The sequence below is a fragment of the Lissotriton helveticus genome, chromosome 1_1, assembly GCF_964261635.1.
Source record: "Lissotriton helveticus chromosome 1_1, aLisHel1.1, whole genome shotgun sequence".
NCBI lineage: Eukaryota > Metazoa > Chordata > Amphibia > Caudata > Salamandridae > Lissotriton > Lissotriton helveticus.
This window is the reverse complement of record NC_136057.1, coordinates 1,715,606,052-1,715,633,192: the sequence shown is the minus strand read 5'-3', so window position 1 is coordinate 1,715,633,192 and position 27,141 is coordinate 1,715,606,052. Positions and strand designations below refer to the sequence as shown.

The window sequence follows — 27,141 nt, the reverse complement described above, 5'->3', positions numbered from 1 at the left end:
GGGAAACTATCTCCTAAGAGAGGAGGTAATTATGAAGGCTAAACCAATAAAGAAGCGAACATATAAGGACATAACTTTCTTTGCTCGCCCGGATTTTTGCCACACAACAGTGGAGAGAAGATGGCGCATGAGGCAACTTATAATACCATTTCAAAACGTAGGGTGTGAAGTATATTTGTTGTTTCCTTCTCGCCTTAAAGTAGGATGTAATGGGCAGTTTAGAGTATTTTTTTCTGAAATAGTGGCACAAGAGTATTTGACCTTTCTCCGAGAAGAGAGAACACATAGGGAACGGAATACGCAATCCGATCGGATTGAAGGCATAAGACAAACAGTCTCCATAACAAAGAAATAAAACTCTAGAAAAAAAGAGGACGAGTCCTTTACACCTAGAATGAATGCTTAAAGAGATGGATCACGGGGGAGCGGCTGAGGGAATATCCCCTGGGGGGGGCTCGGCTGTCACACATAGGTCAGGATTGACCTATTTGCCAGTAAGAGAGGGGGGGAAAGGGGGAGCGGGGAGTGGGGGGGGAACTGGGGGTGGCACAGGACACGGCACGACACAGATTAGAGAGATGTATCTTAGAAGAGACAACAGCAGAAATGAGAGAAAGGGTAGGGAGGCGAAGACCTGAAAGAAGTAAGATAAGAAATAATGGTGTTAAAATGGTTAGAAGGTGTTGGATAACAATAATGGTTAGGGAGTATACATATCATAAGTTAAGCTATGGTTATTAGGTGTGTAACGTGGAATGTATGTGGTCTGAATGATCCTTATAAAAGATCTAAAATATCTGTAGCCCTAAAACAAATGAACGTGGATTTTGTATGTATCCAAGAAACACATATCATGGTCACACAAGCATATTTACTGAGTCATTTAGGTTTTCATTTATTAATCGACTCTAGTCAAGGGGTTAAAAAAAGAGGAGTAGCTATCTTAGCTAAAAATAAAAATATCCTGACTAGGAAGAAAGCACATGATAAATGGGGAAGATGGGCCATGGTTGAGTGTCTGATAGATGGGGAATGGACAACGCTTGTAACTATTTATGGGTCAACGGAGGATGACCCCGACACTTTTCAATTTCTAGATGTGGAGTTAGCTAATTGGGCACCGAAAATTATTTTGGCAGGCGATCTTAACATAAATGGGGCAGATGGACAAGGATTGGGCTCTTTTGGAAAGTATAAAGGCAGGAAAAGGAGAGTCAACCAAGCACTACATAGCTTAGTCATAAATAATGCCCTCTCAGATGTATGGGGGAAAAAGAGATTGGATAATAAAGGTTTCACTTATTATTCAGCCCCACACCGAACCTGTGCAAGAATGGATTATTTTTTTGTGTCAAGTACTATCTTATCAAACTCAAATATCGAAAGGCTGCCACGGATCCTCAGTGACCATAATCCCTTAGTACTCACAATAGCAACAAAAACAAATGCAAGACAATACACAAACTGGACTTTTGAAAGAGGGCTGTTAAAAGAGGATAAATATATAGAACATATGAATACATGGATTAGGGACTTTTTTTTCAATAATAGGGACAGTGCGGAATTGGGGGTGATCTGGGACGCATTTAAAGCAGGGGTACGGGGAGAAACGAAGAGTTTTAATTCTTATAAACGGAAGCAAGAGCAGTTGAGGAATTTAGACCTATTTAAAAAAGTACTGAAGGCAGAGGAGGATCTAGAAAAATTTGTTTTCATTGGAAGTCAAATAGAAAATGCCTTGATAGAACTCGTGAAAGCAAGAGGCGAAGCAGAGAGTGATATAGCTAGCAAAGCAGCTAAAATTTATACTATGAAAAGGGAGAAGTGTTATGAACTGAGTGAGTCAGTAGGGAGAGTACTGGCTATCCGGACAAGGCAGCAAGAAGCAGCAGCTACAGTGAGAGAAATTAGAGACACAACAGGCAAGGGATACACAGATTCAAATGAAATAAGGGAAATATTTAGGACTTTTTATGAGAAGTTATATGATGACGAATTAACGGGGGAGACACCAGGAGAGTTAAAGAAAGTATGCAGGAGTATTTTCAAGACATCCCGCTAGACATATTGGAGGAGGATGACGCAAATGAACTAGAAGGGATATTACAGATAGAGGAAATTAAGGAGGCAGTATGGAAACTTCCCTCAGGGAAAGCAGCGGGCCCTGATCAAATACCTATAGAATTCTACAAAGTATTTTGGGATATCTTGGAAGAAGAGCTAATAAAGATCATACAGTTAGCACAATTGGGTGAATCAGTGCCTAAATCATGGGGGACTGCAGAGGTGGTAGTAATACTGAAAAAAGGGAAAAATCCGGAGGAACCAGGATCTTATAGACCCATCACTTTAATGAATACAGATGTGAAAGTATTTTCTAAAGCATTAGCTACAAGACTTGCCAGAGTAATTCACAAAATAGTTAGTAGTGTACAGCATGGATTTATACCGGGAAGAGGGACTACTCATCACATACGCAAAGTAATAACTTTATTTGATGTTACAACAGTTACAGGAGACCCGATGGCATTAATGCTACTTGATGCAGAAAAAGTATTTGATCGGGTCTCCTGGGATTATCTTTGGTATGCATTAGAGAGAATAGGTATTAAAAACGGATATCTCAAAGCAATACAGACTCTATATCTAAACCCGGTAGCAACCTTACGCGTGAATGCTGGGAACACAGGGCAATTCCGAATAAAAAGGGGTACAAGGCAGGGGTGCCCGTGCTCACCCCTCTTGTTTGCTATATACATGGACCCACTAATTCGTCGAATGGAGGCATCTGAGATGATTACACCTTTAACAACACTTATTGGGCAATGTAAAATCTTAGCCTATGCAGACGATATCGCTGTAATCACTCCCAACCCTACTGAATCTATAGAGTATGTGGAAATAGAGGCGATTAAATTCGGAAAGATATCAGGTTATAAATTAAATACCTCTAAAACACAGATAATTAAAAACTCTTATAGTATCTGTACTGATAACCGAGTGACGCAGGAAGGCACGTACTTAGGGGTAATTATCTTGGCAGACTTGGACTCCCTAGTAGAGAAGAATATTTCCCCTTTAATTAAGAAAGTGGAGAAAGATCTGGACAGGTGGGACCGCTTGCACATGTCAATTGTGGGACGGACGAATATAATAAAAATGATGGTACTCCCAACATTTTTATATTTATTTAGAGCAGTACCTTTAATATTCGATGTCAAATTGTTTAAAAAACTACAGCACATATTCAACAGATTTATTTGGGCAAAGGGGAAAACGAGAAGAGCCCTAAGATTTATGACACTTCCGAGAGAGAGGGGAGGTTGGGGAGTACCAGAATTAAGGCTTTATTTCTGGGCGGCAGCTCTTCAAAATATGACTGGTCTGCTGGGAGGGGCAGAGTCAGAAGGATGGAGTGAAGATGGAACATTGGCAATTTATGGATTAACCTTGGGAAGGGAAGTAGAGAATGTGTTTCTGAAATTTACAGAGGCCAGTTATTACAAAAGGACAAAGTTCAAGACGCTAATAGCAGCTTATATAATTTGGGAAAGCTTTAGAAAAAGAGTAGGTTTGGGGAGATATAATGTATATACTAGATTTATAAATAATCCAAACCTTCCGAAAGAGATATTCTCGGGGTCCACATTCAATGAGTGGGAAAACAAGGGAATTAGAAGTATGGGGGATGTAATTGGAGAACAAGGGGTTCTTCAATTTTCAGAACTGCAGGCTAAATTTAAACTAGACACTAGACAATTTTTTAAATATCTACAAATTAGGAGCTTCTTGCTGAGTAAAAAGGGGGGTCCATTGGGCTTTAAGCATGACCCGATTATGAAAGTGGTTCAATCAGGGGAAGACTGCACTATTAGGAGGTTTTACCTTGAATTGATAAAATCAAAACAAGATGATTATGATAAATGGAGTGAAAAATGGAAAGACAATCTCAAAATTAGTGGGGAAAGCTTTGGTCTCTCTTTAGAAATGGGATATTCTTTGTTATGTTCGGCACCATTACAGGCGCAACATTACAAAACAATATACCACTTATATCATACCCCTGTAAGAATAGCACAATGGGGAGGTACGGTGGGAATTAAGTGCTAGAGGTGTGGAAGTCCGGAAGCTGATCTAAAGCATGTATTTTCAACGTGTCCTCATCTAGATTCATTTAAAAAAGGTATAGAAAGCTTCATAAATAACATTTTAGGATCAGAAATTGTCTTAACTCCAGGAACAATACTATTAGGAGTAAATGTGGAGGATGTTGCAATAGGAAGGGGGAGGGAATTTTTATTTGTAGCATTATCAGTTATGAGATTATGTATAGCGTCTGCATGGATCGACCCTATTCCCCCTACTTTTCATAACTGGTTGGCAAAATTAATAACAATATATAATCTGGAGAAAGAGATCTATGCACGGAAAGGGAAAAGGGGAAGGAAGTTGGGTAGGTTAATTTGGGACCCCATTACACGCTGGAAAGATGGAGAATAGAATAAAATCAGCTGTGAGTTAAAATTGGATGATTTAGGGTCAGATATATTGTACCTTAATTGCTACTACAACAAAAATGTGAGAGACATAAAAACTAGATAGTTGAGTATGATTTAACTGTATGTAAGTGAAGCTATGGAATATAATAGAATGGAATATTCTTTTGATTATATTTTTTTCTTTTTTTTGTTTTTTAGAGAATATGGTCTGCTGTTTGTCACTATTTCTTGTGTTTATTTTCTCTTTGTGATATAGTTTGTTTATAACAATGTCGTGCCATGAGAAAAACAAAAACTATTAATAAAAAGATTTAAAAAAAAAAAAAAAGGACAGTAATTCCTATGCAGCCTATGGGCCAAACTGCCTGCAATTACTTGTGTTTTATTTCCTTGTTCTGGAAAATAAAAGATTCTTGTATGAAGCCATTTGGGTGGATGGTCTCTATTACAAGTTGTCTTAAGTAAGTTATTACTATACAAGTATTGCTGAGTTGTTTCTGGCTGTTTGTCCCTTTTTTAGCTTGGATTCTTTTATGGGGCTGCATAGTTACAAATATGTAGGTTATCATACATATTTGGGTGTATGTATAAACTTTAGTTTCGTGACATGCACCTGTATATGTATGTACATATATTTACATATATGTATTTATTACCTACTGGCGGTCGCCAGTAGGTAGTTATAGTTAGGACCTAGTTTCCATAGGAAATGCACAACATTCTGTTTGGAATAACTTTGGGGCCGGTGGACGAATCTTCGTGAATTTCTCCAAGAAAATGGCCTGCTCGGTTTCGCTCCTTCCATGAAAGTGTGGGGGTGATTTGTCAAGTGGGGGCTGAGAAAAAAGGGGGTCCCAAAACGTGTTTTCCCCATGCAATTTTCCATAGGGATCTTTAGACAGGGCTACAGCCCGTACGGCTGAACGGAATTACACTAAATTTGGCAGAGGTAGAGTTTGGTTCGCAGATTGTGCTTTTTGTTAAATGGTGTAAATCCGATGAGTAGTTTTGAGAAAATTACAAGTAAAATCATAGCGATATCTAGAGACGGAGTGCAGCACGCGTACGGAAATCCATTCAATTACGAGCGCGAGCTGCATGCTGATTGGCTGTGAACTGTCTGTCAACACTCGAAACGAGGAAGTGTTGGCGGCCATCTTGTGCCTCGGTAGAACCAAGTCACAAGAAAACAGTAAAATAAAGTTGAGAAATAAGAAATAAAAAATGGCGGGGTACTCGTGCAGTACTTGTACACGGTGGAAAAGGTGAAAAAAACTAGAAGTCCATTTTATTCATTAGGTCCCGGTGGGGGGCAAATTACGGGGCAATTTTTTGGCATAATGGGGGCATGTAAGGTGGCCCGAGCACTGGGAAACGGCACTCCTCTGGTTTTATTTTGAAGTATGCGGGGGGGGTTACGGTCCTACTCCCCGCAGTCTCGGGAGCGGCACCCCTCGGGTCTATTTTAAAAAAAAATATGTTTTGAGTGAGGTCTCTCTCTCTCTCTCTCTCCCCATACACGTCGCGGGGAACCCCACCTTTCTAAGGCAGTAATATATACAATGACCTTCCAGGTCCGGGTACCTGCATTGTCTGTTTTTTTTTTATTAATGTTAGGAGGGTGGGCTTGATAATACATCCTATTTAATTCCTATAGAAGCCTATGTTCTGGTGTTAACATGGGCTTCTATGGGAAATAACAAGGCCGTATTATCAAGCTCATTATCGCCATTTTATCAGCTGTTTCCTGCCAATAAAACTGCAATAATTTTAACACCGGTCCTTGATAATATGCACATTATCGCTGCTTTTATCGGCAGGAAACTGCTGATAAAGCGGTGATAATGGGCTTGATAATAGGCCCTAGTAAAATTCCCATAGCAGCCCAGGTTCTGATGTTAACCTGGGCTGCTATGGTTATTCACATGGGCATATTATCAAGCCCATTATCGCCGCTTTATCGGCAGTTTCCTGCCGATAAAAGCGTCGATAATGTATCGCCTTTTATTGATAATATGCCCCTTCATTTCTATTATAGTATGTAAAGGTTTCCTTTTTTTTCGTAGCAGTTGTTCTCTCTACGCATGAGGAGACTCATTTCGAAGCCCACGTTTTTTTCTTTTACTTCAAGTTCAACAAGCAAACCTTTCTTTATTTCAGGTAGTAAATTTGTCGCTTTCTTTTCCCGGGTCGTGTGTGTCATCCGCTGCTGTACTTTTGTAATATATATTGATAATCATATTTTTTCTATATTTATTTGAAAGGTAGTGCCGAGGCACCAAACGTTGATTACGTACTCCGTCAACCGCCATTTTAGTAGTTTTCCACCATTATTTTTATTATATCTGTTAGTTAGAACTCAGTAGTTTTCAATCCTAGTCTTGAATATCTTACTATAGTATTTCAACATTATTTTTATTGTGGACCGTCATACCCCTTCCCCACAAAATAAAAGATGTATGTAGTTTTTTTTAATGAACTTTTATTAAAACAATAAATGTAAACGAAACTCAATTATAACTATAATAGAAGCAGCTAGAAAAATAACTTTAACAACAAACAATATTATAAACAAATTGTTAAATGGACTCCAAAAGATGTCCGATTGGTAATCTGCAAAACAAAAAAGAAAATTAGAGTTTAGAATTATGTAGATGTGAGTAAATGAGCTGAAGCATTACAAGTTTTGGTAACTGTACGGTTTTACGTGTGCAGTGTGCCTCGTACATTTCAGTTCTGTTATACTGCCGCGTTCAAGTGGTGTCTATATGGAAGTGCCTACTGCGTTACTGACGCCCGTTATGCCGACTTATTTCTAATGCATTGCTATGAAGGCTTTGTAGATCTAGGCCTCTGTGCTTACCGTTGTATAAACATTGCGGCCAAACGCTTCGGCCACTTGGTTTCACAACTTCAATTGGGCTGTTCTTCGACACGTCCAAGCAGACAGCAGTGTCTATAAGTTTAGGAGAGAAAGAGAAATGATGTCACAGAGAGTGAGAGAGAGAAAGAGAGAGAAAAGAACATTAAAACTGTCTCACAGAGTCTGGAGTCGAGATTTTTTCTTGAAAAGGCAGACTTAGATTTACAAGCTCCTTGCGTCACTTTACCCATGTTAAAAGTGACAGAAAAGTGGCGTAATAAGCTTGTAGATCTGTTTGTCAGACTGTTGTAACCTATCTGTTGTCACTGCTCGGAGGTAATTATAGATCTTACACAGAGAAGCTGCTGTACACTACGCAGTCTCTCCTTTCACAAATAAAGGTAACACTACAGTTTTACGAGTGCAGTGTACTTGGTACATTTCATTTGTTATAGTGCCGCGTTCAAGTGGTGTCTATATGGAAGTGCCTACTGCGTTACTGACCCCCGTTATGCCGACTTATTTCTAATGGTTTGCAATGAAGGCTTTGTAGATCTAGGCCTCTGTGCTCACCGTTGTATAAACAGTGCGGCCAAATGCTTCGGCCACTGGGTTTCAAAATTTCAGTTGGGCTGTTCTTCTACACGTCCAAGCAGACAGCAGTGTCTATAAGTTTAAGAGAGAAAGAGAAATTATGTCACAGAGAGTGAGAGAGAGAAAGAGAGAGAAAAGAACATTAAAACTGTCTCGCAGAGTCTGGAGTCAGACGTAGATTTACAAACTCCTTGTGTCACTTTACCCATGTTAAAAGTGACAGAAAAGTGGCGTAATAAGCTTGTATATCTGTTTGTCAGACTGTTGTAACCTACCTGTTGTCACTGCTCGGAGGTAATTACAGATTTTACACAGAGAAGCTGCTGTACACTACGCACTCTGGGCCATAATATCAAGCCTGGGTGACAAAATTATCGCCACTTTATCGGCAGGAAAGTGCCGCTAAAGTGGCGATAATGGGTTTGATAATATGCTCTATGGAATTTCAATCGAAGTTCATGTTAGATGTCCTTCACATCTAACATGAGCTTCGATTGGAATTCCATAGTGCATATTATCAAACCCATTATCGCCACTTTAGCGGCACTTTCCTGCCGATAAAGTGGCGATAATTTTGTCGCCAAGGCTTGATAATATGGCTGTCTCTCCTTTCACAAATAAAGGTAACACTACAGTTTTACGAGTGCAGTGTACCTGGTGCTGCGTTCAAGTGGTGTCTATATGGAAGTGCCTACTGCGTTACTGATGCAAAAGTGGCATAACGGCATTGTAAATATGCCGATTTATTTCTAATGCATTGCTATGAAGGCATTGTATATGTAGGCTGCTGGGCTTACCTTGTATAAACAGTGCGGCCACCGGAGTTCACCACTCGACTTGAACTCTGCTTCCATACGTCAAAGTATATTCAATACGTTGCAGACAATTCCATTGCTGTTGCTCGATAGGCCGTGGTTGTTTCTGAAGGATGTTTGCTGAAGGAAACAAAAGGACATTTTGATTAGTCATCGTAAACTGAGTTGCGTGAATATATTCCGGACATTTCAGCGATTATAAAAACTTTACTGCTGTTGGGAAAAAAAATTAAGTATGTAAATTATTACATTATATAGGAGTGCGTTTGTCTAAAATATTAAGTCGCATTTTTGTATGTAGTCAGCTACAACCCTTTGACTCCTTCTGATGCGTACTCAAGTGTCACTGGTCACCTTTTGTGGAAACGAGTTTCTCCATGATGTAGTCACGATCTCTAACAAAGAAGTCTCATACGTGTTGCCGAGTCTTGATACCTCTATGGTTTACGACATACTCGTGCTCCCATCATCATCATCATCGCAGGTTCTTCACCCGCTCAGTGCTTCGGGCGCCACTAACTCAGTGACCAAAGAGGCCACTCATGTGGTAGTGGGTCCTTTGTTCGGTGCTTTGGAAACAAGTCTAAAATGGCGTACAACACGTGCGCTCCCTCTTTTTTATAGATAGGGTCACTTGTGTATTGACGGATGTGCTGAATGGGTGTGGTGTGGGTATATACCAGCCATGAGGGAGTGTGTGTGTCGATCTGACAACTAGACCTGCAACTAAGAAATCACTACAATGGAAGTTTGGGCCTTCTACTTTTGTTGTGTTTTCCTGGTAGCGTAAGAGTGGCCTTCTTTTTTCTATGTGATGTTATAGAGTCACCATGTATGTGACCTATTTTGTGACGCATTTTATTGTACAATGGGTTTGAAAAACTAGTTGTGGTAGGGTGTTTTTTTAAATTAAACTGTTTAAATTCCCCTGATCCTTTGCCTCTCACCCAGTTACAACCCGGCTCCGGTCTGAACGCCTTCTCCCCGCCACAGAAGAGAACCTTCTCCCTATTTTTTCATCCATCAAAAGGGGTTCCCCACGTGACCCAGCCCCCCCCATATTCTTAAATCAGTCACACCAACTATTCTCCCACCTTTGGTCCAACTTATAAACACTTCCCTTACTCAAGGCATTGTGCCCCCAGGCTGGAAAAAGTCCATTGTGAAGCCCCTTTTGAAAAAGCCACATCTCGACCCAACAGATCTGGGTAATTACCGCCCCATCTCCCTTTTGCCCATAGTGAGTAAAGCGGCTGAAAAATTTGTCAACAAGCAGCTCTCAATCTATCTTGAAAATAACAACCTCCTCCACCCTTCCCAAACGGGCTTTCGCCCAGGTGAGGGCACGGAGACAGCCATAATGGCTGTCGTGGAAGAAACGCGCAAAATCTTGGACTCAGGAGGATCAGTGGCAGTGATCCTCCTGGATCTAAGCGCGGCGTTCGACACCGTGAACCATCACATCCTGATCCATAGAATAAGGGCATTAGGTATCTCAGGGCCGGCTCTAGCCTGGTTGGAATCCTTCCTCCGCAACCGATCCTTCCAAATTTGGGAGGGATCCTCTAAATCTCACTCCACTCCCTTACCCTGTGGCGTTCCCAAGGGCTCCTCTTTGAGCCCTACCCTTTTTAATGCTTACATGTCACCCCTCCAGGAAATTGTGTCCCCTCATGGACTCAAGCTAGTGACGTACGCAGCTTGTAGTATCTCTTAACCAACCTGACCACTCCCCCGACAATCTCTATTCATGCCTTTGCGACATCTCACGCTGGATGGACCGATCCCACCTTAGGCTTAACGGCGAGAAAACGGAGATCATGGTACTAGGTAACCCAGCCCACTTTAATCCAAACTCTTTGTGGCCTTCCTGTATGGGTCCAGCTCCGACCCCTAAATCTTCTATTAAAAGTCTGGGCTTATGGCTAGACCAGGAGCTCTCGTTCACAACCCAAGCTAGGAAATCCGCCGGAGCATGCTACGGTATTCTTAGGACTACTCGCAAAATCCTGCCTTTGCTTCCTCAAGACACTAGGAAACTCATCATCCAGAGTCTTTTACTATCCAGACTCGACTACGGTAATGCCCTGTATCACGGCGCCCCAAAGAAAGTAATTGCCAAACTTCAGGGCGTACAGAACTCCGCAGCCAGGCTGCTAACAGGCACCACCCGTAGGAGCTCGGCAAAACCAGCCCTAAGGCTTCTCCACTGGCTCCCGGTGCAGGAGCGGGTCAACTTCAAAACGCTCTGTCTGAGCCATAAAATCCTCCATAACAACGGCCCACCCATTCTCAAACATTTCATCAGACATCATGTTACTAAAAGAAACCTGCGCTCCGCTCATCTCCATCTGGCACATGTACCTAGGATCAAAAAGGCCCGCTCGGGAGGTCGTCTTTTCTCCTTCATCGCTCCCAAACTGTGGAACTCTCTCCCCTTTACCCTGCGAGCGGAACCCAACCATTTCAAGTTCCGCAAGGGTCTGAAAACTTGGCTCCTTCCCTGATCTTTCCTCCTCTGCCACTACCTTGTCATTAGCGCTGGGACGCTCAAGGGCAGCCATGCGCTTTATAAATCCCTATTTCATTTCATTTCATTATTTCATTTCATTTCATTACTCTGGTTACGAGTTTGCTGAGTGTAGAAGTATATTTTTTTATTTTCCATTTTGTATTCTATCATAATTGTGCTGACTTTTCTGCTTTAGCGTGCAGTACTTTATTATTTTATAAAATGTATAACAAAGTGTTGAAATCATGTTTGAAATTAGAATGTAAGCATGTAAGCTGCTCTCTGTGAGGAATAGCAATGCCCGCTCCCGCAGGAAGTGGGGAGCCGGCTGGGATCGTGGAGGCCGTGCGGGTGTTCCCACGGTCCGCAACGTTAGATTTGAGCCTCGGGGGATGGGGTGCTCGGGAATCCACATTGCAAGCATCTTGGAGAGAGGTCTGGATGCACTATGAAGGTCTCTGTAAATGAAGTGGCAGTTTGAAAAGTGAGATTTTTCTAAAATGGTGGACAACATGCAGTTTTGAAAAAAGAAAAGGATTGATTAGTTGTTCGAGAATATTCTGCACTAAGCTACGATGAATGTTTCTGTGTTTTAAAAGGCTGATTTTTATTGGTTAAGAATAAGTGTTAGCAAAGAACGTTACATAAAATAAGCTGGTATATTCTCAAGGGAAGCATACTTGCTGTTCTAATTTGCAACAATGTATGATGAACTTTTCACCTGTGTGCTGAGTTAGGTGTTCCCTGAAGTGTTTCTATGGTAACTGGCAGATTGTGGAATGGAGGAAGGGTTGAAAGTTTTGTCAGTTGGAAAGGGTGCAAAAGTTCAAGCAATATAAATGTGTTTCGTTTTGAATTTAATGTGGGAATAAATGTGATTTTTTATTTATTTGTATATGTGTGTAGATTGAGTGTGTAGTTTGATCGGAAAAGTTTGCTATTTGGTATAGGACTTCCTGATCCCGTAGGACTGCTTAGGGGGATTTACAATGATGTGCAAGTTCAAAATCTTTGATGGCCTTTGTTGAGCCTTTGATGGCTCTGGGGAGCACTGTCTCCGAGGGTCGGCTCTTGTAGTGTTATAGGATGCCTATTCGTGGGAGTCTGCTGTTTGCTATGGTTGGGCTAGAGTTCTCTTTGAAGTAGGAAAGCAGATTGTTTTTCGTCTGAGAGAGCAGTATGTAAGGTAGTTTCTCTGACCAAAAGCAATTCCGGCTCCAGAATGATGTAGGGAGCCGGTTGGTACCGTGGTGGATTTGGGGCTCTACCTACGGTCTTGAACGTTATATTTGAGGCTTGGTGGATGGGGTGTCCGATGATTGTAAAAAATGAGTGATGTATGCTATTTATTTTTTTACGGTATATTTATTGTGCGCGTACAGTGCGAATTTTGGAAGTTGTTCCATTAGGGTACGTAAGCAAGAAAAATGAATTAAAAATAAATCTTTTAGAGATATTTATCAAGTTTATGTGTTTATATATTTGTTGCTTGTAATGAGACGTTTTTGCTTTATTGGTACTTATAAGTAAGTGCTTATCCATAGTCTAAATTTGTTGAGGAGCAGTGTTTTATATAGTGCTGAACTTTTGACCTATGTTGACAGTTGAGTTTTGCATGATCTGTTGGGGGTAGGGTGGAAAGTTATGTCAGTTGGAAAGGTTTGGAATGTTAAATCAATTGAAATGTGCGTTTTGTTTTGAATTAATGTGTGCAGGATTTTAATTGGTTATTGATATGTATGTATGTGTAAAATGAGAGGAGAAAATGTTCCATTTGACGGTTCTGCTGCAAACACTAGAGAGATTCTGTACAAGAATATCCACTGTGTGAGTGGTATTCTTCTTAATCTACAAATCAATTTGAAAGGTGAGTTGATAAGTTGTATGGGAGTGTGTGCGGGGCATCTTTGTACATTAAGGAATTATGGGGTATATCAAGACAGGCAATAATATTATTGCCGCTTTATGGGTAGAAAACTGCCGATAAAGCGGCAATAAGGTTATCGCCTGTCTTGATAATATGCCCCTATATTCGTCCGCTGTTAAACGTTTTATAGTAGTAAATGTGTTGTGCTATAATGCATGCTGTTATTTTTTTTGTTTAATATCAGTTTGTGCGTCTCTGTATATTAAGGGATTATGGGCCATATTATCAATAAAGGGCGATACATTATCGCCGCTTTTATCGGCAGGAAACTGCCGGTAAAGCGGTGATAATGGTCTTGACAATATGTCCTTGTGAATTGCCATAGAAGCCCATGTTAACACTAGAACCTGGGCTGCTATGGGAATTTACAAGGGCCTATTATCAAACCCATTATCGCCGCTTTAACGGCAGTTTCCTGCCGATAAAAGCGGCAATAATGTATCGCCCTTTACTGATAATATGGCACTGACGGGCATATTATCAAGGACAGGTGTTAAAATTATCGATGTTTTATGGGCAGGAAACTGCCGATAAAACTGAGAAAATGGTCTTGATAATACGCCCTTGTTAATTCCCATAGAAGCCCATGTTCTGGTGTTAACATGGGCTTCTATGGGAATTAACAAGGGCGTATTATCAAGCCCAGAAGCGGCCCTTGGAGGGAGTTGCGGTGGGACAGGCGGGGTGGGGGAGGGGCAGCGTGGGGGGTGATAAACAACGGAATCTGGATAATTGTAGGTAAGTAAACAATTAACTTAATAAAACGAATTTCGGGTCATATTATCAACAACATAAGACGAAACATTATCGCCGGTTTTATCGGCAGGAAACGGACGATAAAGCGGCGATAATGGCTTTGATAATATGCCCTTGTGAATTCCCATAGCAGCCCAGGTTAACACCAGAACCTGGGCTGCTCTGGGAATTTACAAGGGCCTATTATCAAGCCCATTATCGCCGCTTTATCGGCAGTTTCCTGCCGATAAAAGCGGCGATAATGTATCGCCTTATGTTGTTGATAATATGCCCCTTCGTTCCATGCCCTGCATCGCATTTTGCGATGCAGGGCGCGCTACAAAATTCGGGGCATATTATCAAGGACCGGTGTTAAAATTATCGCCGTTTTATCGTATTCGTAGCGTATGCTGAGAATGATTAGCAGTAGAAACTATTGTGCGATCACTCTCTCACTGTCAAATCAGAGCACAGGGCGCGCTATGAGAATAGTTAGAAGTGGTCACTTATTGGAGATCCAATTCAGCTGTGTGGCTTATTGTGCGATGTTAGCAGGCATCGCTTACATGATTACGGCAACTGAGTGTGTGGTTTGCTATAAAAAAGTTGTGTTTACTCCTCTGTATGGGAAGCTGGATGTTTTTATCTGGCCGTCGATTCCAACCTTGAAAGAAGAGTCAACCAAATGAGCCGTATAAGAGGACTATTGTCTCAAAAAGAGGTCGCTCTTACATCTGCTAGAGAAACATTTGTCCTTCATGTAGCAAACACCCGCACAGAAGTGTATGCTTTATTAAATACAGACGTGCCCCGGAATTTTAGGGAGTTAATTTAGACTATCTTTAATGCGTCCTCGAGTAGGGGGTTAGCTTACTTTTTTAAAGTTATAAGCATTGACCTTGTGACTTCTGTAGAAACTATATTTGGTGTCTTGTCTGTGTTTTTTCATTCAATTTTTTCCAGCATCTTTGATGAATTGTGCTTAATGCTCACATTAGTTGCCGGTGTGCTTGTATTAATTTGTTTACTTAAATATGGATGCACATCTTGCAGCAGACAACAATATTTCCCGGTTGTTGCTGGTCCGCAACCGAATGCTTAGTTACTATGGAGCGCTGCCTCTTGCAACGTTGCGTGCAGCTTATGGATTATCGTTTCGATTCTCCTTTTTCACATGCGTTCAACCTGTATTCCATTGCCTGAGCTGTGATTTCGACTGGGCCCTGAATTTGTGTTTCTGCAGTACGGTGTCTCCCAACACGGATTATGACCAGAAGATGAGACCCTTAGTGGTTCATGACTTGCTCTGTTCTGGTGACGGGATTATCGCCTTAGCAGTGATACATGGAATATTGGGACGTTGGAATGTTTTTGCAGTGGCGCATGACTTCTTGGCACGCAGTTACATTGAAGATGACCCGAGTTTTCCTCCGATGGTGATAGAGGCTCCGGTCGTTGAGGAACATGTATGTTCATTCCCACTATTGAATTGGATGGCTGAAATGTTTTCAGATGAGAACAATGACTTCCTGTTGGAGGCTGTTGCTACATACTGTGCTTATACGCTGGTGAAATAAGACGGTTTGATTTTTCTACCTATTCTATATTATTTAGTTACTGCTTTTTATCAAAGATCAAATAATTTATTTTGCAAAATTGAACTTGACTCTGCTTTTTAGGCTTGGACTCTGCGTTCGTAATTTGCCCAAGTTTATATTATGTGCTTTGGTCAAGGAAATGTGTTGTGGGCTGAGCCTTGCACTCACACCGTGTTAAGTTAGCATAGGTTTATTAGAAGCCTAAATGCCATTTTTGTTTTCCTGCTCTGCTTTGCACACAACACGCACTTGCAATATTGTTTTAAGAAGGGTGAGTATTTTGCTTCATATGGGAATAATTTGATATACTACATTTGTAGACTGCATCGCTACTTTAGTGTGTATAGTAAAAGCATGAAACATCAAGGTTATGTTGGATACTGTGTGTGTTATTCGGAATGATGTTCGCACGTTGGAGCCATAAGAGATATGCAGCTGTGGCATCTCTTATACTTACGCGTTTAGTAATGAAGTGTGCAGGCATGCTTACACACAGTTTGAGAACATTCGTATCTTGACAGTTTGTGTAGAACTCAATGTGATCCACTACTACTGAGTAACAGAGGTATGGGTGAGGTTCTGTGATTTTGCGTGCTTTTAAAGTGCACGACTTTCTTTTCTAAACATGGGTTTTTGCCATGCGTCGTGACTGCCATCTGGTGTTGCCTTTTACGTAGGCCTCAGAAGTTAGTCTGCGAGCAAAGCAGTCTGACCTTTTGTGGGTCATGTGTACATTAACTAAGGTTTCCTTCGTGCGCTGGAGTTAATTTCAGAAGCTGGCCTTTCATCTGGAATTGACCCTGCCAAGCCAATTTCCCTGCAAGATCGTTATCCACTTTCCCAATCACCATTCAAGACATTTGTTAACTTTTAAGTTTCTTTACGTTTCTGTTATCTTGCACATTATCTGAAACTACTTTTCTTTACTGTTTCTTCATTTCATGGGTTACGCTTTCAATTAAGGGTTTGTCCGGGCCTTACAGATTATTATTTAGATATGCCTAAATATTAACTTGTGGGTTGGGACACTGTAAAATGAGCTTTACTATATGATGCTGTGTGATGTCATGTATTTTCTATTGGTTGAATTTTGGTGCAGGGGCGTGCATTTTAAATGTACCTTTTTGTGTATAAATAGGGATGTCTCACCTTAGTAAAATTGAGCAGTTTCTTGAGTTGTACACCGTGTTGTATTGCTGGGATTTCTGCTACTAGCTGCAGCTAATAAATTTGATCTCTGACGCCACCTAGAAGTATTCCGTGTCTCTGTATACCAAGGTAAGGGAACCCAGAGGACTTTGGGCGTGTCCCTGGCGTCGCTGGGTACTTGAAATTCCAGTTCTTCAGTTGGCGCCCAACATGGGGCGACTTCAGTGGTACCGATCCAAGCCCGAAGATTACGAGGAGCCACGTGAGGAAACTCTGGAGGAGGGCCCCCACTTCATCGACCCCTGCATGTCGACGTGGACTGAAGGTCTTTTCTGCGAGGCTCCCCGCTTTCCAACGGCTACGAAGGACTGCTGCCCTGACTGTCACCTTGTCTTGGACCCTCCGATTGATGTTTGTAAAGAGAGACGATAGACGGTCTTCTGGTGGCGTGACAGATATTTGGTTAAGTATAAGTGGGTCGCTCCCACGACTTTGTCTGGTTCCTTGGTTTTGATTTGGTTGCTGCAGTACCCAAAGCCGAAGGGCTTGTATATTTACGAGTGTATCATTTTTTGATTCCCTTTGAAGTTTGACACCAGACTAGTGAGCAAGATGCCTGGTCTTGGTAAATTTGGTAATTGGTTTGTTTGTGGTAGTAACAGGGATTCCCGATTGGAGGATTCATGTCCGATACCTCCGGTTGGAACTCCGATTTATGAGCTCTATTCTAAACACGGAGTGGGCCCCATTACTTATAATGAAGTATGGGTCCACAACACTAAAAAGGATGGTGTTTTGCAATGGCCCCCACATGGTAGTTTTGAAACAGAGATTTTAGACAATCTAGAAGTTAAGCTATTTAAGAAGAAAGCCCGGCCTGCAATGTTTGACTCTTTCCGCCTTTGGCGTAAGGAAGCCAAACAGAGAGAAATTAAACAAGCTGCTAGACAGTTTAAGGAAGATGGAGAAGAGCGTGCGAGTGAAGTTTTAGATAGACAGCGTTGTATGGCCATAGATAAATGTTATCCGGCCTTGCCGTCTTCTCCTCCAAAAGTGATTGAAGACTTTGAAAAAGATCCTTTGATCTCTCATTTACTGAGATTGCCACCTCCCTATGTGCTGGGTGCTACTGCGCCTCTATTACCACCGGTTGTTCCACCCTCTGTTGTTCAACCTCCTGCTGTTGTTCAGCCACCCGGTGCTCCACAGATGGTTTTGCCTCCTCCTGCGCAACCCACTCTAGGGTCGCAAGCTTTGCTACCAGCTTTGCCTCAAACTCCTTTGCCTTCTGCTTCTGCATCTTCGATTTCTACTGTTCTTGTCCCTACACCTTCTTTGCCTCAAAATACTTATTCTCCTGTTCTTATGTCTGCTTCTTCTCCTTCTGTTCGAAAACGAATGACGGAAACTGTTTCTAATTTGTTGTCACCATTGTTTGGGTCACTGAATATGACCCCTGTTTCGGAGCGTAAGCAGAGTCGTAGTCAGCTTCGTGGTTCCGAGGAACGGGCTGTGTTGGATTTGTTGGCTCGTAAATGGATTATAAATGCCTCAAGGTATAGTTTGCCAGCGGTTATGGATGTTTTCTTTCAGTGGGAGCCGCCTAAGCAAAGGTATGTTTTTAATGTGATGTGTATGTTTTTGCGTCAGGAATGGGAAGATAATGATTTGGGTTTGATCCCGCAGGAACTACTTGATGTTCAGTCGGATTTTGCTAAAGGGATGATAGTGGAATCTGATATTACAGGTGCCATAGAGACGATACTGGCTTTTAGCTTTAGCCTTCCGCCTCAGACATTGTACGAACCTGATTCCTCTGTTAGAAGAAAAGCGAGACAGTATCCCATGAGAGAAGTTCCTCCGGTATGGAAAGAAGCAGTTCAGGCTAATGTAAATCAGGGTATTCAGGCCGCTCCGGCTCATTTTCAGCGAGTATGGGTACATGTCCCTTGGAAGAGAGCAGAGGTCTTGGCTCTTCAGCAGACCTTACCTGACCCTCGTAAGAATCCTGCTGGTTATTACAAGGAGTTGTCCCAGACAGTTGAAGCGTGTATTATGAATTTAGCTGACATCGATATGTTGATGGGTAATGTAGTCCCTCAACCTTTGTGGGCGAAGATTCGTCACGAGAATCATGCTGCTGAATTAGGTGATACCTGGGCGAATATTGTTGCTGCAGATGGTAGACAGGAGGGAGGTGCTAAACCTGAACCTTTAGTTTCAGAATTACCAGGTAGAATTATTAATCTGATGAAAACGATGATGCCCGCTTTGCGAGTAAATTGGGATAAGTTAGCAGCATGTAAGCAGAAGAAAGACGAGAGTGTATCTGATTTCTTCACTAGGTTTGAAGAGACGTTTATTGATCATAGTGGTCAGGATATGAGTACGGAAGGTGGTCAAAGGTTGTTTGTGGAAAAGTTTGTCTTTAATTTCCTTCCCGAACTTTCTAATAAGTTAAAGGACTCAGAGTTCATGGGCTGTCTCTTCGTCGGCCCAGATATTGGCTACTGCACAATATTACGAGAATAGGGATAAAGATGAGAAGGATAAAGTAGAGAAGAAAACGAAAGAGTTAAAGACGAAAGTTCTTTTGCAGCAAGCTTATCCGCCTCGTCAGAATCAGCCTCAGTTTCAGCAACCTCCACAATTTTAGAGATTGTTACAGAAGCCTGAGCCCTATGTTCAGCGATTCTTTCCTGGCCCTAATCAGTGTGCTTATTGCAGACAGGAAGGTCATTACAAGAATAGTTGCCCGGCTTTGTTACAGCGTGCAAATGGTGTATCTGTTCAGAGAGGTCGTGGTAGTTTTCAGCAAGCTCCTAGGGGTAGGGAACGTGGTGTGTTTCCCCAGAATGAGCGTTCCTCTTCCCTTCAGAATTCTGCGAATTATTTTGACAGACAGAATGTTCCGAGTGGTCAGTCTGCCCAGTATTATGTTGAGGATTACTATGTCGAAGGTGAGAGTGCTGGTTATAATGATTGCTAGGACAGCCAAGGACAAAGTGAGGGAGTAGTGTCAGTTCCAGTAGATCAGAGTGGACCTTATGTTGAAGTGATTACATCAGGTGTGGTAGAACATTTTCTTTTGGATACTGGTGCGATGAAGAGTTCTATTATGCACTTTAAACTTCCTGGCGCACCTTTGTCTGGCTTGACCAATGTTTCAGTAGGATTTTCAGGCGCCCCAGTTCGTAATCCGGTTTCTAGTCCTTTGTCCCTTACCATTGGCCCTTGTGAATTGGAAGCTCCACTTATTTTAACGACTGGTTGTGGTGAGAATCTGTTGGGTTTGGACTTGCTGAAAAGATTATATGCGACATTGCATTGTTCTCCTTTGGGAGACCAACTTACCCTTGGTAAGAAAGTGATTTCTCCAATGTATTTGTCTAAGGATTGTTTACCACTGGAATTGCGTTCGCTTCCTGATACACTTTGGGCTACAGGTCCAAATGATGTTGGTCTTTTGCAGATTCCACCTTATGTTGTCACCCTTAAGTCAAATGCTAGGCTACCTCGTATTCCCCAATACAAGATCTCGAGTGATGGTGAGAGAGCTCTTTTAGCGATTGTCTATGATCTGGTTGAGAAGGGTGTAGTTGAGGAAACGAGAGGTAATGTGTGTAACAGTCCTGTTTTGCCCGTCCTTAAACGTACTGATGCTTCTCAGCCACCTGTGTACAGGTTTGTGATCGACCTTCGAGAGGTCAATAAGATAGTAGTGCCACAGTTTCCTGTGGTACCTGATATCACTGCTTTGTTGACTTTGATTCCTGCTTCGGCAGCTTGGTTTTCTGTCATCGATTTGAAGAATGCTTTCTTCAAATCAAATCAAATCAAACTTTATTTCGATTGAATTTACAATCATAAAAGTTCATTATAAAACGTTTTACAGCAGTTAAAAAGACAATATTGACTGGTATATACAGAAACATAAATTGAATCTTTCTAAAGGTCATCTGTACAATGATATCCTGTGTGGCGAAAGAATGAAAATTATACACACAATAAACAGAATATTTTAAGATGCAGAAACAGCAAATAGAGAGCGAATTTTCAGGCAAGCCTTTAGAAAGCAAGCTATAGATTTGGCAACATATGGAGTATCTAAAAACTGTAATGCCAAAAGAGCAGGTCTGCATCTTCTCAGCCCGAATTGTCGAAGTAGTGGGACCAACCAGCGTTTACGCGGGGTCTCATACAGGCTACAGAATAATGTTACGTGCAAAGTGGACTGGATGGAACAATCGTCACAGGGACATCTGCTTAGTTCGCTGGACCAATCTAGGGGCTCAGGAAACGAAACAAGACGATAAAAACAGTCAAACCGAAACCTGGTAAAAACATATCTATCGTAGTTTGATAAATAAAAAGACAGATATGGTTGAATACCATAGGAGGATTGTGCCATCATTAAATGGATATTTGTTTGTTTGCCGATTTCAGAACACGAGCGTAGTTCTCTTAAGTGGGTGGCACATAGATTCTTCAGAGTCTTTCTTGGTATAGACGTTAGTGAGACAGGATTTGTGAAAAACGCTGGGCAATTCAAATCATTCAAAAAGTTAAAAACATACAAAAGCCAGGGGATCCTTTTCCAATGAACCAATGTCAAGCAATCGGTGATTAACAACCGAGTAAGGAGACATTGGTCCTTAGTCCAAATACGATGCCAGAGGAGGATCGGTTGGTATCTAATGGTGTCAGAAAGATAATCCCAACCGAGCTCAACATGGCTACCGTAGTTAGGGGCACTGCGAGGAAGGGCTAATACATATTTTAGAAAATCGTTTTCAATTACTTGGAGCTCATTAACAGGAGCATAGCCCCATACACCCGCTCCATAGGTGGCCACGCTCAGGTATTTAGCTTGATATATTTTCATTAGTACAGCAGGAGCGGGTTTGCCCAGTTTCCTTGAGAAAGAGGACAGCGCCGTTGTGGTGCGCTGAAACTGCAGTGTCTTACTGGAGGTGGCAGGTTTCCAGGACATACGGTCATCGATAAGGATCCCTAGGTATGGATATTTTCTGGCAGTTTCTAGCCTAGTAGTGTCAATATAAAGAGGTTTACATTTTAAAGCTTTCTTACCGATTTGCATAACAAAGGTCTTGGATTTGTTGACTTTTAAACCAAGAGAAAGCATATATTGACAATACTTATCCAGTTGGAGCTGGAGTTGGATTGGTGTTCTCGCTAGAATGACTGAATCGTCGGCGTACAGTAATGCGGGAATTGGCCGGGTGTTTATGCAGGGAAGATCCTTATTGTCTACCAGCATCGCTTGCTCCAGTCCATTTGTATAAATATTAAATAGAAATGGAGCAAGGACACACCCCTGCCTAACGCCTTTTGTGATGTTGAAAGAATCCGATAGCTCACCATTTATGCCATATCTCACACGTGCTTTGGCATCCGAATAGAGCTCACGAAGGAATTTCAGGAGTGGAGGATCGATGCCCAAATTATACAAAATCTCCCAGAGTTTAGAGTGAATTACGCAATCAAAGGCGGAGCTTAAGTCCAAGTAGACCAGGTATAGCTTACCGCCTTTAGCCCAAGCGTATTTGCCCATGAGTAGTGTCAGGTTTAGGGCCTGCTCAACAGTACCCAATCCCTCTTGGAACCCGAACTGTAGGTCTGTTAAGATCTTCTTCTCTTTAGCCCAATCCTGGAGACGTTCCAGAATTAGTCTCCCAGCGACCTTACCCAGCGAGTCCAAGAGGGAAATGGGTCTGTAGCAAGCCGGGTTGTCGCGGTCACCCTTTTTAAAAATGGGTAGGAGCACGGAAAAGGACCAGGAATCAATAAGACCGACTTGTGAAGCTGCAGACATCACTTGCGTGACAATAGGAGCCCATAAATCTAGGTTGCTCACAAAGATGTCGAGAGGGACTCCATCCGGGCCGGGAGCTTTCCCGGTCTTTGAGGAAGTCAGTGCAGCAGTCACCTCCACAAGGTCGAAGTGGAGGTCAATAGGATAAATGTTATCCTTAGTGATGACTGTCTCCTCAGAACTGATAGTGTCAAGTATTGAAGGGGAGTCCCCAAAGATCTCTGAATAATGGGTAACCCATTTTTCAGCGGGAACAGCCACGTCTAGGTGGCGGACAGCTGTATCGTTCGCTAGGAAGGGAGACCTAACTGTTCGCCAAAACGACGTGGAATCCTTGTTCCTGGCACTCTCATGCAGTTGAGCCCAAAGATTGTTTTTTAATTCCTGTTTACGAGTTTTTTGGGCAAGCTTGTAATTCTTTCTTAATGATGCTATTAAGGCCAGGTCTCTATCTTGGCTATGTAATGCACGTTTAAGTGCGCTAAGGGCCTTGCGGCAATGGGAGTCAAACCACCCCCGGGAATCCTTATCATTTTTCTTTTGTTGGCGGGTAAGCTCCAGCCGAATAGCTTCTAGGATGTTAGCAAAGCTTGAAAGGATCAGCTGAGGAGAAGAAGACTCCACCAAACAGTTTGATATTGAGGGAAGGGTTTTTTGGATTATGCTACTGGTGACCTCGATAGGGTTAATTTTTTACCATTCTACTGTAAAACCATTAGTTTTACTCATCTCCAGAGAGCGCTGTGTTAAAAGACTGTCCCTGGGGTGAATAGAGGGAGCTGAGTTGAATATAATAGTGATACTGTTAGAGTAATGATCACTAGAAGGATCAGTACCGGTTGTAAAAAAATTTAAACGGGTGTTGAAAGTTTGCGAACAAAGAATGTAATCAATGGTAGTAGTGAGACCTCTGCCGTGAAAGGTTGGTTTAAACTCAGCGGCAGGACACACTAGTTCATTCGCAAATTCGAGGGCTAGTGAAAAAAGACAGTTGTTAAAACCAATCCCAATACTAGAGTGAGAAAAGTGAGTGATGGGAAGATCATGCTCGTCCTGGAGCCCACAAATACCTTTTTTGTAGTCACTACATAAATAAACATTGAAATCCCCACCCCACACAACATAACATTGCATATGTGAATTCTTAGCCTTCTGATCTTGCAGGTATGAAGAGATTTCGATCAGTGACTTTACACAGTCAGTGGGTGAGGTGTTGTTATACATGTTAACAAAATAGTAATTGGAACTTTTGTCAGGGGTGAGCTTAAGGATTTGGTAAGTTGGGGACACCAAAGGTACTTTATTAATCAGAAATGAAATTTGGTTGGAGATATAGATGGCTAAGCCTCCCTTAGATCTTCCATGGGTAGACGGACTGGCAGTAATATGAAAGGTTTTATAACCCAGGATGTGAATTGGGTCAATAGCCCAGGTTTCTTGAAGGCAGGCTGGTTTATGCCTGTTAATCACATCTATCCAGGACTGGAGAAGTATCTTAGATCTAAGCCCCGCAACGTTCTAGTAGATTACTGGAAAATCCCAGGTTGCTTTCTTTAGTATTCCTATTGCTGAGGAGAGTAGGGATATTTTTGGCTCCTCATTAGGAGGCCGAAGCTTCCGGTTTAAGAGAGCTCCCCAAGGTTATTGTGAAAGTCCCTCCATCTATAGTCAAGCGTTGAAAACTCAGCTTGACGGTTTTGTGTTACCTGTTGGTGCTACTCTTATTCAGTACGTCGATGATTTGTTGATTACTGCTGATGATGAAAAGATTTGTAAAGAGGCTACTCTTTCTTTGTTGCGGTATTTGTCTGACCTTCGTCATAAAGTGTCACCTTCAAAGTTGCAATATTGTCGCCAAGAAGTGACCTACTTAGGCGAAAGACATGATGAGCCGTATGTATGTTACAGGCCCAGCTAATTGGGTTATGGCTGGTGGAATGTGTCAAGACACAATAGAAAGTGTGAAAATGATTCAGGCTGAAGCGACTGAGTAAGAAGTGAGTGTTTGGAGAGAGACTACGGGTATGTTGGATTCGACAGGTTGTTGGGTTGAGTTGTCAGAACACCAGCGATGGTTGTTGCCTGATGCGTATGTGCTCCCAGTGGTTACAATAGCTCATGGAATGGCTCACATAAGTTCGAAGGGAATATGCAAGTTGTTGGCTCCAGTTTGGCAGAATGCTGGAATACTGAAATGTGCAGAGAATGTGGTGAAACATTGTATGATTTGTCTGAAGTATAATCCTGGTAAGGGAACTCCACTCCAGCTGGTCATTTTGCTCCTCCAACTACCCCATATATACCCCAGCAATACCAACATCGGTGGTGGGTCTGCGAACCAAGATTACACCAGAAAGTCCTGGAGGACAGTACGGCCGAAAAAGCCATATCTCCGGGCTTGGCTGTCCAAGCAGTAGTGTCTAGCAAACGTGTGCAGCGAGGCCCACATAGCTGCCTGACAGATGTCCTGCAAGGGGACTCCCCGACCCAGGGCAGTTGTAGCCACCGTGGCCCGAGTGGAATGGGACCTCAGCCCAACAGGGGGCTCCTTTCTAGCCAAGGAGTAACAGACCTTGATGCACAACATGACCCACCGAGAGATGGTTCGTTTGTGCACCGCCCATCCCTTCGTCGCGCCCACGTAACCAACAAAGAGCTGGTCTTCCACCCGGAACTGGCATGTGCGAGCTAGGTAGAAGGAGAGCACACGTTTTGGGTCCAGACGGTGGAGCCTTTCTTCCTCCTTCGAAGGATGCGGAGGCGGAAAGAAGGTGGGCAAGGTGATGGACTGCCCGATGTGAAAGGCCGTAACCACCTTGGGCAGGAAAGATGGACGAGTTTTTAAAACAACTTTGCCCGCCGGATGGACAGAAAGGAAAGGAGGCTTTGAAGAAAGAGCCTGGAGCTTACTCACTCTCCTGGCAGAGGTGATGGCAACCAGGAATGCAGTCTTAAGAGTCAGAAGACAAAGAGGGCAATTGTGAAGTGGCTCAAAAGGAGCGCAGGTCAGATAGGTCAGAACAAGGTTCTAGTCCCACTGAGGCATCACGAAAGGAACAGGAGGAAACATGTGCGTGATGCCTTTCAAGAATCTATTTACAACAGGGGACTTGAAAAGAGAAGGCTGATCAGGAAGCCTCAAGAAGGCTGAAATGGCAGAGAGGTAGCCCTTGATAGTGCCCAGGGCAGAGCCACGCTGGGCAAGAGAAAGGAGGAAGAGGAGAACCTCAGAAAGGAGGGCAGAGAGTGGATCCACAGCCTTTGCTGTGCACCATGCCACACATTTGTTCCACCTTCAGGCGTATACCGATTTCGTGGAGGGACGCCTGGCTGCCAGAATCACATCACAGACTTCAGGATAATAATAATAATAATAAAACCATTTCTAGAGCGCCTGGCTACACTAAGAACAGTGTGTCCTCGCGCTAGATTGCTACTAATTCTTCGGAGGCAGATGTAAAAGAGAAGAGGCCAGGGTCAAAGAGAAGGGAGAGAATTAGATGAGCGGAAACAGGAGCGTTTTAAGTTTTGCACGGAATCTGGTTTCTGAAGGTTCCATTCGGAGGTCAAGCGGAAGTTCATTCCAGTGTTTGGGAGCCAGATGCCTGAAAGAACAGCCACCCATCCTGGCTCTGATGATACGGGGGGGTTTAAACAGCATCGCTCCGGTCGATCTCAGATTCCGGGTGGGGCGGTGAATAGTGAGGAGCTTTTGCAGATAGCATGGGCCTTTGCCCTGGGCGATGCGGTGCGCAAAGCATACAGCTTTGAATTTAATTCATTCCTTGACTGGAAGCCAGTGAAGCTTTGCTAGAGCAGTCTTCCCAGATTCTCTGCGAGGCAGGTTAAGTACCAGGCGGGCAGCAGCGTTTTGTACGCACTGAAGTTGGTGCAGGCCTTTTTTACTTAAACCTAGGAGCAGAGCATTTCCATAGTGAAGGTAGGGTGTAACTAAAGCATGGACAAGAGTCTTTCTGGCGCTAATGGGGAGGAGGTCCAAGACCTTTCGGAGAATTTTCAGTATGCTGAAACACCTACCTGTCACTTTGCTGACATGAGACTTGAAAGAAAGATCTGAGTCAAGCATCACTTCAAGATTTCTGACAGAGTGCGCGGGAGAGGGAAGATTGCCCAGTTCAGTGGGCCACCACATGTGCGACCATGCTGAGGGGGATATACCAACAACCAGGAGTTCTGTTTTTTCGCCATTCAGGCGCAAACAGTTATTGTTCATCCATGTTGCCACTGATGACAGGCAGTTGGAAAAGTTAGTAGCATCTTCCCTGTGGTCGGGCGTAAGCTTGATCATCAGTTGGGTGTCGTCAGCATAACTGACAATATCCACCCCGAAAGCTTCCACTATGTGAGCCAGGGGTTCCATATAAAGATTGAACAAGGTAGGGCTCAAGCTAGAGCCCTGTGGAACCCCATGTCTCAGCTTCCGGGGGGAGGATTTGAAAGGGGGACTGTGCATTTGGAAGCTCCTACTAGCCAGGAAAGATATTATCCAGGCATGAGCAGACCCCTCCACTCCCATATCTGAGAGACGGGACAGCAGCGTTGTGTGCAGCACGGTGTCAAAAGCTGCACTGAGATCTAATAGAACCAACGCT

At 42.8% G+C, this 27,141-nt stretch overlaps 1 long non-coding RNA gene across 1 annotated transcript in view; it reads right to left on the bottom strand.

Annotated features, from left to right (window-relative positions):
- Positions 1–7,400: 7,400 nt before the first annotated feature.
- LOC144774086 (uncharacterized) overlaps positions 7,401–27,141 on the bottom strand; it is a 68,156-nt gene continuing 48,415 nt past the window's right edge. Inside the window, exons 4-6 of the long non-coding RNA XR_013600093.1 lie at positions 8,754–8,891; positions 7,936–8,028; positions 7,401–7,455 (exon numbers count right to left, since the gene is read on the bottom strand). This is a non-coding gene — a long non-coding RNA (uncharacterized LOC144774086). The remainder of the gene's footprint in view (positions 7,456–7,935; positions 8,029–8,753; positions 8,892–27,141) is intronic.